Genomic DNA, 12,227 nt, shown 5'->3' on the forward strand with positions numbered 1-12,227 from the left:
GCGTGCAGCTCGCACGGCCTCCCCGGAAAGGACCTCCTGGAGCACGCGGTGGCAGCAGCGCCAAGCGGGCGGCCGGCGTGCTCCGAGGGGCACCGTGGGATCGGACCGATCCCTTAAAGGCCTCCGGGTCTCGCTTTCCTACTTTGCCTCGCTTCATCCCTTCCTCCCTCCCTCCCGGCAAGCGGAGGGATCCGCCGCTCCCGGCGCCACAGCCTAGCTTGAGAGGGCGGTAGGGCGGGGGCCGACCCGACTCGGCCCGACCCGGCCAGCCCTGGAGAAGCGAGGGGCGGGGCCGCGTCCTCGGGACCGCCCCAGCCCCGGCTCCGCCCCCGCAACACCCACACGTGCCTCCCATTGGCCCCCACACCTGTCCGTCACCCTGTTCTCCCCACCCCTCAAGCTAGGCTGAGCTGTGCCTACGTCGGCCTCGACTCCCGGGGGCTGGAGGAGTTACCTTTGGAGCCCGAAAGGAGGAAGGAAGCAAAATATCAACAACAGCCAAGGCGGCTCGGGCGCTCGGCCCCGGTTCCCTGCTTGCCCGCCGCCCGCCTGCTGGCCCCCGCGCCCACGACGGGGGCCCAGGCCCCACGGCGCCGCCCAGGGCCCGCGCGGACGCCGGCCTCATTTATTATTCCCCCCGCCCGAAGCTGCGGCTTCCTGGTGTTGAAGATCCCCTGGACCAGGGGCTAGGGCTACCCGCTCTTTGCCGTGACAACACCGTTCCCCCAGGCGGGCTGGTGAGTAAAGAAAAATAATGCGCCTGCCACTTTAAGAGGCCCCCTCCCCCACCCGGGCCAGGGGTTGGGGTGGAGGGTGGTCTAGACCGTCCCCCTGAGGGGTGGGATGGGGCAGCCCCCGGGCCGGGAGGAACTCGCGAAGCGGGCCATGTTTTCGTGTGGCGTTGGCGGGGATTACCTAGGGGACTGTTTGTGTCAGGGAGTCTGCCGTGGGGGACAAGTGGAGTGGGCTGTAATTCTCTTGGGTGTTGGGAGTACGGGGTGGGGACGGGCGGATTGGGGGTGCGCCCGCTTGTTCGCCTAGGGGGTTTACGACGGTCTCCGAGCGGTCTGGGACGGGGCGCCATCCTCCGAGGGGGTCTCCGGTGACAGCCGGGAGCGACTGACATTTTAACAGCCGGCCCTCCCTCCCTCTCCCTCCTCTCGCCGCCTGTTCCCTCCTCCTTGGCCCGAAATGGTGCAGAAGGGGGCCTGGGAGGGCGGCGGGAGGGTGGAGGCGGGGGGAGCCGCAGCTGTTTGGGAAGCGGGGGAGGGAGGGGGGATGTTGTTCAGATGACACCGGGGTGGGGGGTTGGGGTGTGTGAGTGTGTGTGTCTCCGGGGCCCGTGTTTGCCGGGTGCCTGTGGAGTTGGGACGCGGAGTCGCCACGAGGTGGGCATCCAAGACCCTTCCTTGGGACCTCCTAGCCCCGCTTCCGAGACCCCTGATGTGGTTTGTCAGCAACCCCAGCTGGAGAACTCCCTGGCCAGAAGTTTGCAGCTGTTCAACATCTGGGCAAGAGTTCTCTAGTCCCTCTCTCCACCTATGGCAGGCGGAGCTGGGTTGCGAGTGGGGGTTTAGGGAGTTTGGGGGGCTTTTGGGAGGGTGGGCTAAGGAGACCAAAATGCATTTAGTCCCCCACTCCAGTGCCAGCCTCCCTCCTACCAGGTTTGGGTCTAGGGGGATGGGGGAAAGGGGCCCCCTCCCCTAGTGAGTCACGCTGTCCTCTCAGCAGCCTTCTGAGGGCTCCCCCTGAAAGGAAGGCACTCTAGGAGCCACCGACTGGGTTATCCCAGGTTTGCCCTTCTGAGTGGGAGCCTCCCTCTGCCTCCCCTTACTTGGTGCACTGTTGATGGATTGGGGGAGGGTATCGCGGGCTTGGGGAGATCCTGTGTCCCTCTTTGCTGTGCCTAACCCCCATTCGAGTTTTCCTCAGAGTCCTGGTTTCTTTGCTTTGGGGTGGGGGTGGCGCTTATCCACTCCTCCTCCTATCCCTTCAGTGGGTCTCCGCAGCAATTCAGGGTCCAGCCGAGACTATGGGAAGTTTGCCGTCTGAGGCGGTGACCTTGGGCTGCTCTGGCCTGGAGATAGGAGGGAGAGTGCAGGTCAGCCTGAGATTGGGTGTTTTGGCGTTTGGGAGCTGTCCACCTCCCACTCCTCTCCCAGCCCCAACAGGAAGGTCTCAGTAGCTGAGGAGAGCACCGAAAAGGCACATGTCAGTGTTCACAGATGTCCACTGCTTGTGGCCACGGGGTCACACCCGCCCCAGGACTTAGTCTGGCTCTCCCAGCTCCCACGGCCCTGCCTGGGAATGAATTTCCTTCCTGTGGTTTCCCAGTGTGTTGGGCAGGAGATGGGGGTGGGGTAGGACTATTGTGGGAGTGGCTGAGGACCTATTTATGTGGGGTGATTGGGGGACACTGGAGCTTATATGGAACTCCTTCCCCACTTGCCCCAGCATAGGCATTTGGGCCCTTGGGTCTCAGTGGTTATATTCTCTTTGTTGTAACTCCCCTGCCCCCGCCAACACACCCTGTATGTTTGCATATGTGTGTATATGTATGTGTGTGCATGTACATTTGTAAAGGGAGGGGTCTCTGGTCTCTCTGGAGGGAAGGGGGAAGGGAGGAGCTTTTACTCACTCCTGTAGGGACCAAAAAGGTTGAGTTTTTTACCTGAGATCACACAGCAAATCTGTGTAAGAGCTTTCGTCTTTCCACTCGTTTAGGCACAACTTCATAGTAGGGAGGGATTCTAGGAAGGGAGACATACAGTCCGTGTTCATGGAAGCCCCAGTCCAAGGGGAGAAGCAGGACCCAGAGAGCGTCATGATCCTTATGTTGGGGGATGGGCGTGGGGAATTGGCTAGAGCCTCTGTCTGCTGTACTCAATGCCTGAGAGAGTGGTGGAGGACTTGGAGGGGTGGCAGGTGCTGTCCGTGTCCACTCCACTCTGCACTTGGTGCCCCTGGGCTGGAGGGCCTGGGCATCCTGGCTCTGCCCCCTTGGCTCCTGGTTCTCCTCATAGGCTGGGAGATATGATAGTCTTTCTGGCTGCTGTTATATAATCTCTCTGTAGCAGGGTTTTTTTTTTTTTTTTTTTTTTTTCAATCTTTCCTGGGAGATGTGATGGGGAAGAGAAGGCAGAGGGAGACTCTTCAGGTTGGGGGGCGCTAAAGGAGCAGTAGTAAGGAAGATTGGGGTGGGAGGTACCTTGGCCCCTGAGGAGGCCTTGGGGATAGGCCCTCATTGATTATGGCCCAGCCCCTCCGACCCTTCTCCTCTACTGTGCCCTCAGAGGGTCTCTCTGCTGTGGTCGTCCCTTGCTCTTATACCCCCAGAGAGGCCTGGACCTCTGCCCGTTTTGTCAACCTTCTCTTCCTGGCCAGCTGGGCCCCCTGCTCTCCCTGGTTGGCACTGGATCCAGAATCTCAGTGCTTTTGCTGGCCTGGTGTGGGCCCTTGGTTGCACACTTTGCCACACACCTGAGTACCTCTGTGGGGACAAGGGAAGTCCAGGATCTGATGGGTGGGCCCAACATTTCCCTAGTTGTATTTGAGCCAGGCCCCCTGTTTCTTTGCCCCTCTAGTCCAGAGGGTGGTGGCCTTACTGGAAAAGAGGAGTTGAGGGCCTTGACTTAATACAGGCCTTGACCTCTTGGACACATCGTTGGTGTTCATCAGGTTCTGTAAGTGGGTATGAGGATCCGATGTGAGCTTGGAACCTGTCATCAAGGGTTGGGTTCTCAGTCTCCCGGTGCTGTGGTGGTGGGATTCTCCCCATCCCGCGGGACCATGGCTGGGACTCTCAAGACTCTCTCAGGCCAGCTGGTTTAAGGCAACTATTTCTCTTTTATAGGGAAGGAGGAAATGGTGGCAGGCCGGCACAACCTCAGCATCACTGTAATCGCTGGTGGCTTTTATGAGCCAGTCATGGGGCCGGAGTCCGGCCAACTGTCTGTCCTTCTGTCCCAGTTTGGTGACTTACTCATGGAGGGAGGGGCGGTTAGGTACTAGAAGCTGTGTTCTAGAAGCTGGACGGCTGACTGTATTGTGGTTGATGTCACTCGTCTATCCATGATCACATGGATATATCACATATAATCTCTCTGTAGCAGGATGGAGATAGGATGGAGCTTAGACTGTAAGAAGAACTTCCCAGTGGGGAAGCTGGGGAGAAAGAGATGGCTCTAATTTGGCATAGGAAAGGAGGGGAACTCAAAGCGCTTTCTTTTCCAGTGGCTCTCCTGAAAGGCCTTGACCTTTGGCCTGGTGGGGTCGGTGCTGTTTGGATCTTGGAATATTTATTTTCTTTTTCCTCTCCCTGCTTGTGGCTGAAAGTATTCTGAGGCGTTTGTCCTGGAACTGTGGGAGAACTAGCCATTAGGCCCCTTTCTCCTAGTAGTGGGAACTAGATAGGGGTCTCATGTAGACAGGCATGCCCAATGCAGTCCACAGCATTTAGTGGTACACATGCAGGAAGGTGTGCAACGCATACACACTGGTATATACACACCCACAGAGCAGCTGCTGCACTGTGGGAGGTGGGGGGTAGTGAATGGCAAAGATGATTAAAGGATTGGAGAGTTGGGATGGGTTTGAGGGGACCGGAGGCAAGAAGGCGAAGGGCATAGCAAGAACTTTGAAGAGAGAAGGGCTGACTGGAGCAAGAGGGATTAAGGTTAGACCACAGATGGGCAGGCAGAGCCCTGTCTGCAAAATAAAGAGCATGGCTTGTGAGTCAAGGAGCCTTGGCTGACTTCCATCCGTGCCCCCTACCCCTCCCTCACATGCTCCTCTCTGTGGTCCTGGCACAGCCTGCCTCTGCCCCTCACACTGACCGTGTGTCCCCGGGTCACTCCTCTTGGGCCCCAGCTTTCCAGATGTACAGAGTTTCGCCTTTCGGTGATTAACACCTGGGTGTTTTGGTGGTTTGTCGCTGGTCTCTGTTGCCCTCCCCACTCACCTTGATGAGCAAGGCCACTGTGAGGCATCAAGGCTACATCAAAGCCCTCAGGCATTTGGGGGTAGGTCCTTGGCCTAGGTGATCCCCAAGGCCCTCTTCATCTGACATTTTCCTTTTCCTGTGGCCGAGGCTAAAAGCCTCTCTTTTCTGAGAGCCAAGTCATGCTTCTGGTTAGTCCTGGCTGGTGTGGAGACAGGGGAATGCATTCATTGATTCTGCACAGGACCCTGATAGCCAAGGGGGTGAGAGGCTCTTGTGCCTGTCTTACTTCTCTTCTTCCTGCTGTAGGCTGGGAGGGGAGGGACATGTCCAAAGCTCTGGCCTGTCGCTTGCCACACCCAGGCGGGACCATATTTACTCATTTAAACTTACCCTCCCAGGAGGCTCTGGGCTCTAGGCCTGGTCACTGACCTTGGCTTGTTGCCTCTGGCTAGGTACTCTGGCCACTCTCCTAGGAGCTGGGCAGACCAGGAAACCATACAGAGGGTCCCCTGGTCAAAGGAGCTTCACCCTCAGCATTACCCCACTTGCCCAACTTTCCAGTATACTTTGAAGACCAAAAACCAAAACTTTTTTATTTTTTTTTGAGGCAGGATCTTGCTCTGTTGTCCAGGCTGGAGTGCAGTGGTGCCATCATGGCTCACTGCAGCCTCCCATTCAAGCGATCTTCCCACCTCAGCCTTCTGGGTAGCTGGGACTCCAGGTGTGAGCCATCGTGCCCCGCCCAAAAACCAAAACTTTTGAGATCCCAGTGGAGAGAGGTGACGGGTTCTCAAAAGGGAGGAAGGAAACTTCCATTTCTTGTGTTCGTGTGTACCAAGCTTCGTACTGAGCATGGGAACATAAGAAGACTGTTTCTCTCTAAAACTGTTATTTTGGATTGGAAAACAGAGTCTCGGAGATTTAAGTGACTTATTTAAGCTTTCCTAGTTATTAGGTGTAAAGGGCTTTTGTCTGAGATTAAAGGAGAGATCCTGCCCTGCAGGACAGGGCAATGGAAAGAAGGCCTGAGAGGAGGAGGAGAAATGGAAGGGAAGAGAAAACCAGGATTCCTCAGCAGAGGGCAGAGAACCAGCCTTTGGTGGCAAGGTGAGGGAGGTATTGCTTTGACTTGAGTGTCATGGAGAAAGCCCCCAAAGCAAGGGTTTGAGGGCAAGATCAAATGACACTCCAAGACCCCTCCTGCTATCCCTGTGAGCTGCCGCATGGGAGTAATGAGAAGACATTGGAGTGGGAAGGCTTGAACCACAAGAGACTGGGCTTGTCTCAAGGCAGACACAAGGCCAGTGTGAGCCTGCCAGGCCCAGACCTGGGGAGTTGGCCCTGGAAGGAATGTGCTAGAACTCCCAGATGGAGGGAGACTCGCTCCCACTCCCATCCAGGTTGTGAGCAGAAGCCCTGTGCCCAACAGTCAGTCTGCCTCTGCCCCTTATTTCTGGTGACCTTGAGCAACTCCCTGCCCATCTCTGTGTGAGTTTCCATACCTGTGAAAGGAAAGTGGTGCTACCTGCCTCACATGGGAAGGGAAGGGAAGGAGGTTCCGCCAGAAAAAGTGTGATGGTTGCATCTTTTCTCTCAGACCTTGAGCTTTAGGCTGGCCCAGGACTTGCCTGAAACAGGGGAGGGGGCAAGCAATGCCTTTGGTGTCCAGGGTAGGGATTGAGGAGGCCTTGAGGGTTCCTCCTGGCCTAGGGCTCTGTTTGGCCCTGGGATGGTTTGGGAAGCTGAGCCCAGCCCTCCCCTCCCCATCCAGCCATCTCCTTGTCTGAGAACCTGCCTCCTCCACACTTAGCCCCGCGAGTCTTGCCAGATCCCTCTGGCTGCTTGATTGCTTACCCCTCATGATTCTCTCATCCTCAACCCACCAGCGAATACCTAGGGTTGAGGGTTGAGAGAACAAAGAATACGGAGAGAGCCCATCCCTGAGTTTCAAGTAGAAATGCGCGGCAGGAGGCTGGAGTGAGGAGAGGGGGCTTGGTCCCTTTTCCTGGGGTCTTTCCACTCCAGCTGGATCAAGTAATGTGTAGGCAGGGGAATAGAGCAAGGGGTTTGAGGGATGATCTCAAACCTTGAGATTTTCCCTTTAAAGCATGCGTGTATTGTGCATTTGGTGAGAGATGGTGGTTGGGGTAGACTAGGAGGATGGGAATGATCTGGAAGTGGGTTTTTCAGACCTTCCTGTCACCTCTCTCCTTAACTTATGGGCCCCTTTCCTCCAGCCACCACCACTGCCTCCTCTGTGCTGAGTCTCCTTATGCAGGCCTCTGGGGCCAGGGATGGCTGGGTGGGGACAGGTGTCCTAGCCCAGCTGCTTCCTCTTGTCTCCCCCACCTGTCAGCCTGGGGGTGGGGAGCTAAGGGGGCGGGGAGTTAGGGGAACCACTTAGCCCCTCACCTGTTCTGAGGGGTAGGGCCCTGGTTATAAACTGTAGCAGGGGAGTCAAGAGTAGACAACAGGCAGGACTCCCCTCAGAGGAAAGATAACTGCAGATCATAGTAATGGCAGGGAAAACTTGATAGGCAGAGGTCCTTGCTAGCAAAAATCTGAAGGGTCCCTGCACAGCATCCTCATGAAAGGGTTAGAAGCCAGGTATTGGTAAGGGGCATGGATTTGGGGACATGTATCTGCATAGCCTTGTGCAGGTACTGCTCTCCCTACCCCCTTCCCTCTGGGCCCCCCCTCCATCTGGCTGGGCATCTTAGCCTCACCTGGCACCTTTCCTGAAAGCAGCAAGCTAATCCTGTAAGAGCTGCCTGGCTGGCCGCCTCAGCAGGCCCACGCAGCCACAATGCCCGCCCTCCCTCCGCTGCCGGGGGCTTAGAGGACTGTCCTTCGAGTTAGAAGGAGACCCAGCCATTGCCCTGAACAGCCCCTTTAAATCCTCAGTGGCTTCTCGAGGTCATGATGTCTCTAGGAGGATTTGCTTTCCCTGATTGGATTGGCCTCTTTCGGGTTCCCTGTCATCATCGTAGGTGAACCCTTCATGTTCTCCACCTCCCCTTTCCTCATAATTAGTGCTGTCCAGGCTGAGGTCCCAGACCTTGGACTCTCTCCCCTCTCTCTTTGCTCTCATGTCCCAGCAATGAGGGCTCAGACCCCTTCATCTGCTTCAGCCAGAGCAGCCTTGTCTCAGTTCTGTGGGTCAGAAGAAAGGATCTTTCTGCTTTAAGAAAGGGGACAAACACTGCCCAGGAAGAGAATGTCCTTCTGAGACTGTCTGCTGCCTGCCTCTCTCCATTTTTCTCTCTTCAGCCTGCCCTTCCTTTGGCCAGGGGCCCACACTCCTCATTACCCCATGCCCTTATTTCCATGGAAAGTCCCTCCCCTGGTCTAACCATTAGCCCACCCGCTGCAATGGCAGGCAGCCCAGACCCAGCACTGGTGGCATTATGCTCATTCCAACGGCTCTCAAGCAGATCCGCCCCCAAGGCCCCAGCTGCCACTTTCACTTCTGTCTCCTGAGACCCCAGAGGGAAGTTGGGTTGGGGAGGTGGAAGGTGACACACTAACCGTCCCAACGGCCCCCACCTCTCCTCAGTCAGGGCTTCTGATGGCTAAGGGCCCCTGTCCATTTCTCTTGTCTAGATGACCAAAGTGGGTTAGGTAATAGTGGAAGGATTGGCTGCGGTGGGAGGGACGGCAGTTAGATAGCAGGAGGGACTTCCTAGGATTGGAGACCACTGCTGGGCTTCATTGTTTCAGAGGATATGGGAGCGGTGTAGATACTCTGGACAAATGTAGGTCAGACTTAAAGGTAGGTAGGAGAATGGTTGTCTGCAGCTCCCGTTGGTTGGCATACAATGCTGGGGCCTCCATGCCCTCCCACGTGTCACCAGCCTCGCATGCTTGGTTGGAGGGCTTCTGACAAAGCAAGTTTGAGCCCCAGAGACTACTTTGAGTCCAATGACTCAGCCCTGAGAAGTTCTTTCTGTAGTCTTATATCTATCCTACCTGCTGTCCTGGGCCATTTCCTCCCACCCTGCACTGTGGATGGGTTTTGGAAATGGAGATAGAAATGGAAGTAAAGGACGGCTCACCTCCGTCCTGCTGCTGCTGCCCCAACCTTGGCACTAAAGAGGGGAATGGGATTCTTCCCTTGTGACACCTCAAGGCAGTGACAGAGCCACGCTTCACCCTGTGAATCTTACCAAACTCCTGTAGCGGCCATGCTTGCTTATTCCTCGTGATTTCACACCCCTCCCCCATCTCTGCCTAGACAAGAGTAGGGGACCCAGTTGGACTGAGAGCTCTAGACTCTATCACTGTGGGTTACTATAAACCCAATAATGCTTTCTGGTGGGGAAAGATGGGAACAAAGGCCTGAGGTGCCAAGAACTCCACTTGGTGTCCCCAAGTGCCTATGGATCCTGGGTGGGGGTGACCCACGTCCTAGAATGGGAAGTTGAGCCTGAAGGAATAAGGTCAGAGACACTATGCAAATCCTCATGCAAATGAGTGGTGGTGAGTCATTGCAACTTGGCCTGCTGGGATGGAATCTGAAGACAGCCTTAGGCTTGGGTTCTAGAGCTGGTCCCACCAGGGACCAAACAGTGACCTTGGGCTAGTTGCTGCTCAGTAACCACAAGCAGGTGGTCTGATAGGCATTCCCAGTGTGTGAGGGGATTGGGATGGCTGAGCCTCTGCCACAAGGGCATTGTGTACCCCACTTGGTACTTGTTCTGGCTGACCAGAGCCTTTGTCAACCCTTGGCCATCTGTTGGAGGGTTACTGTTTAGAAGACACCTGCCCCTTCACCAGCTCCATCCTGACTCTCTTCTAGCACCCTCATTGCCTTTCCTCCCCAGCAGGAGGATGACAGACCCAGCCAGGCCATCTCTTTGGTTCCTCTCCATGAATTACACAATTCTGACCTCCCTTCCCTTTGGGCTTCCCCAGAGAGCACAGGAGCCATGTGTTTGGGCCAGAAGGGCATTTGGGTACCTAGTCCACCCAGCTACCCATAAGACGGGACAGTGGGGTAAAGCCTGTAGAAGGCAGTGACTTACTCAGGATCACACTTTAGACCAGAGCAGGGACTAGAACCCAGGTATCCAGAATCTCAGCTTAAAGACCCCATATTTCCCTAAGCTGTTCATTCCCCTACCTCACCCATCCCTTCTCTACTGGGACTCAATCTCCTGTTGCCCCCAAATACTTCCTGAGATCAGTCTGGGTAGCTCTAGGAGCTTGTTTTGCGGGGTGGGGTGGTTACCTAGGAGCCAGTCCAGAGGCCATAAGGGGAAGGTCAGAGCTGGAGTGGGAAGTGCTGGACCCTGGGGGACAGGCTGCTGCCTTGTAGGGAGCCAAATGGCCTCACAGCTGCTGCAGGAAGGATGAGAGCTAGACTACAGGAAGGACAAGCTGGGGTGGGGAAAACATGGAGGAGGCCCAGGAGACAGACCCTCACTGGAGAGGCATCTCCTGGGCAGAGAACAGGATGACCCCATCCCAGGAGACTTGCCAGGGAGAAGAGGGCGGGAAGCCTAGGGTGGGGCTCAGGAGAGTTGTCCAGCGGAAGCTAGGGGGAGGGCTCAGCCCTGCTGTCCATACCGGGTGCTCCCCTTGGCAAGTCAGTTCCTGTCCCTTAAGCTGAGACTGCAGGGCCTGCCCCCCACTTGAGTTCCTAGGGTGCCTGAGGCCTGAGACCACCCCTGCCCCAGGCCCAGCTTTCCTGGACTGCCTGCCCCCACAGCCCGATAGCCCGCCCCCAGGTCCCCTGTCGGTGAGTTAAAATTAGCTCAGTGCCCAGGCTAAAAATAGCCCCTGCCCAGCCCTGAGGCTGCTGGACTGGGGGAGGGGAGTCCCCGAGGGAGGGAAAGACGGTGGGAACCAGGGATTTGGGTAGTGAGCCTGCCAGACAGAACTTTGAAGGGTTGGGGCTGGGGCCCTGCTTTGAGATCAGACCCTAGAAGCACTTCTGGGGTAAAGAAAAGAGGCTGCTGTGGGAGGGGGCGGGGACAGAGAGGGGGCAGAGAGAATGTAGCATGAGAGGGAGACCCGAGAGGGGCCCAGGAGCAGGGGCGTGGGGAGCAGGCCATGCAGGAGGGGGTGTGAGAATTGGGCTGTGTGTGGGATGGGGAGAGGGACAATGTGAGGCTCCTGCCTTGGCTCAGACTTCAGAGGGGTAATGCCCCCCACTTCCTTTGTGAAGGAAGAGCTCACCATGTGAACCACAGAATGATCCTGGACCATCTTGCCTGGGTGTTTGGGGGCATCACCGGGTTCACCTCGCCACCCTATCTCCCAGAGCTCCTTAGCCTGTGTCTCTGCACTGGGGAAGAGGTCCCAGGGCTGAAGTTGGGAGAGAGAAATGACTAGAAAGGTTGTGAACCTGGGGGTAGACTGGGTAATAAGGCAGGGCCTGGGGATCGAGCTGGGCAGCCGTGGTCCTTGGTCCTCTGTCCTCACTTCTGCTGCCTCTTAGGGCTGGCCTGCCTGCTCTGGGATGCTCCTTCCGGGGCTGTGTCTGGGTCCAGTCCAGGCCCCCGAGGGCCCCCTTTCGTCTCCCTGCCCTTGCCCTGGGTGGGACCGGCCCCTCCCTTGTCTGTCTCTTGGCTGGACTGCAAGTTCTCAGAGGGCAGGGGTGGTGTCCTGTTGAGTTATTCCCCCAGCGCTGGGCCAGAAGTCAGTCCTGGAAGCCGTTGTTGAACCTGTCTCTTGTTCTCTACCTGCTTCTCTCTGAGTCTTTGTCTCTGCGGGTCTCCTGCCTCTCCCTGTCCTCTAGCCCTCTCCTTGTCTGTCTCTGCTTCTGCCCCATAATGCCTTCTGGCCTTGCTGCCTCTTTTTCTCTGTTATCTTTCCTGTGTCTGTGTGTCTGTCCCCCCTCTGCCACCCTCTTCTGTGTCTGCCTCACCCACGCCTCCTCCCTCATTAGTGAGCAGGCTGCTTGAGGCCGCCTGACTGTGGGGGTGACAGGTGGATTGGATTGTCACCCCCTCCCCCAGTGCCTGCTGCTTATTTCATGCCCTGCAGCCCAGCCACAGGGAAGGGGCGGGAGGAGGGATGACAGCTGTCTCCAGCGCCTCCTGCCTTACCCTCCAGTCCTCAGCCTGCAGCCTGGAGCAGCCTGGGAGGGAGAGATGAAGGGCCCGCCTAATGAGAGCTCCCTTTCTTACCATGAGGAAGAGCAGGTTGATGCCCACTGCTCTGTGATGCGAGGCTGCTCACTCAGACTCTCTGGGCGTCTGCTCCCTTTTGACCTGTGCTGGTATGGGAACTCTGGAAGCAGATGCCCTGTGGTTTCTTTGAGCCTTGGGACTACTAGGAT

General features: G+C 56.8%; 1 protein-coding gene across 6 annotated transcripts in view; it reads left to right on the forward strand.

Annotated features, from left to right (window-relative positions):
• The first annotated feature begins 379 nt into the window (after window positions 1-379).
• MEF2D (myocyte enhancer factor 2D) overlaps window positions 380-12,227 on the forward strand; it is a 35,724-nt gene continuing 23,876 nt past the window's right edge. For 4 of the 6 annotated variants that reach the window (XM_033198504.1, XM_033198509.1, XM_033198507.1 and 1 more), the window contains exon 1: window positions 383-737. The gene's annotated coding sequence lies outside the window, so the exon portion shown is untranslated. Of the gene's footprint in view, window positions 738-12,227 lie in introns of all 6 variants that reach the window. The other 2 variants (XM_033198506.1, XM_033198508.1) reach the window with 1 other exon arrangement.

This window comes from Trachypithecus francoisi, unplaced genomic scaffold (genome assembly GCF_009764315.1).
Source record: "Trachypithecus francoisi isolate TF-2019V2 unplaced genomic scaffold, Tfra_2.0 Lachesis_group5, whole genome shotgun sequence".
Classification (NCBI taxonomy): Eukaryota; Metazoa; Chordata; class Mammalia; order Primates; family Cercopithecidae; genus Trachypithecus; species Trachypithecus francoisi.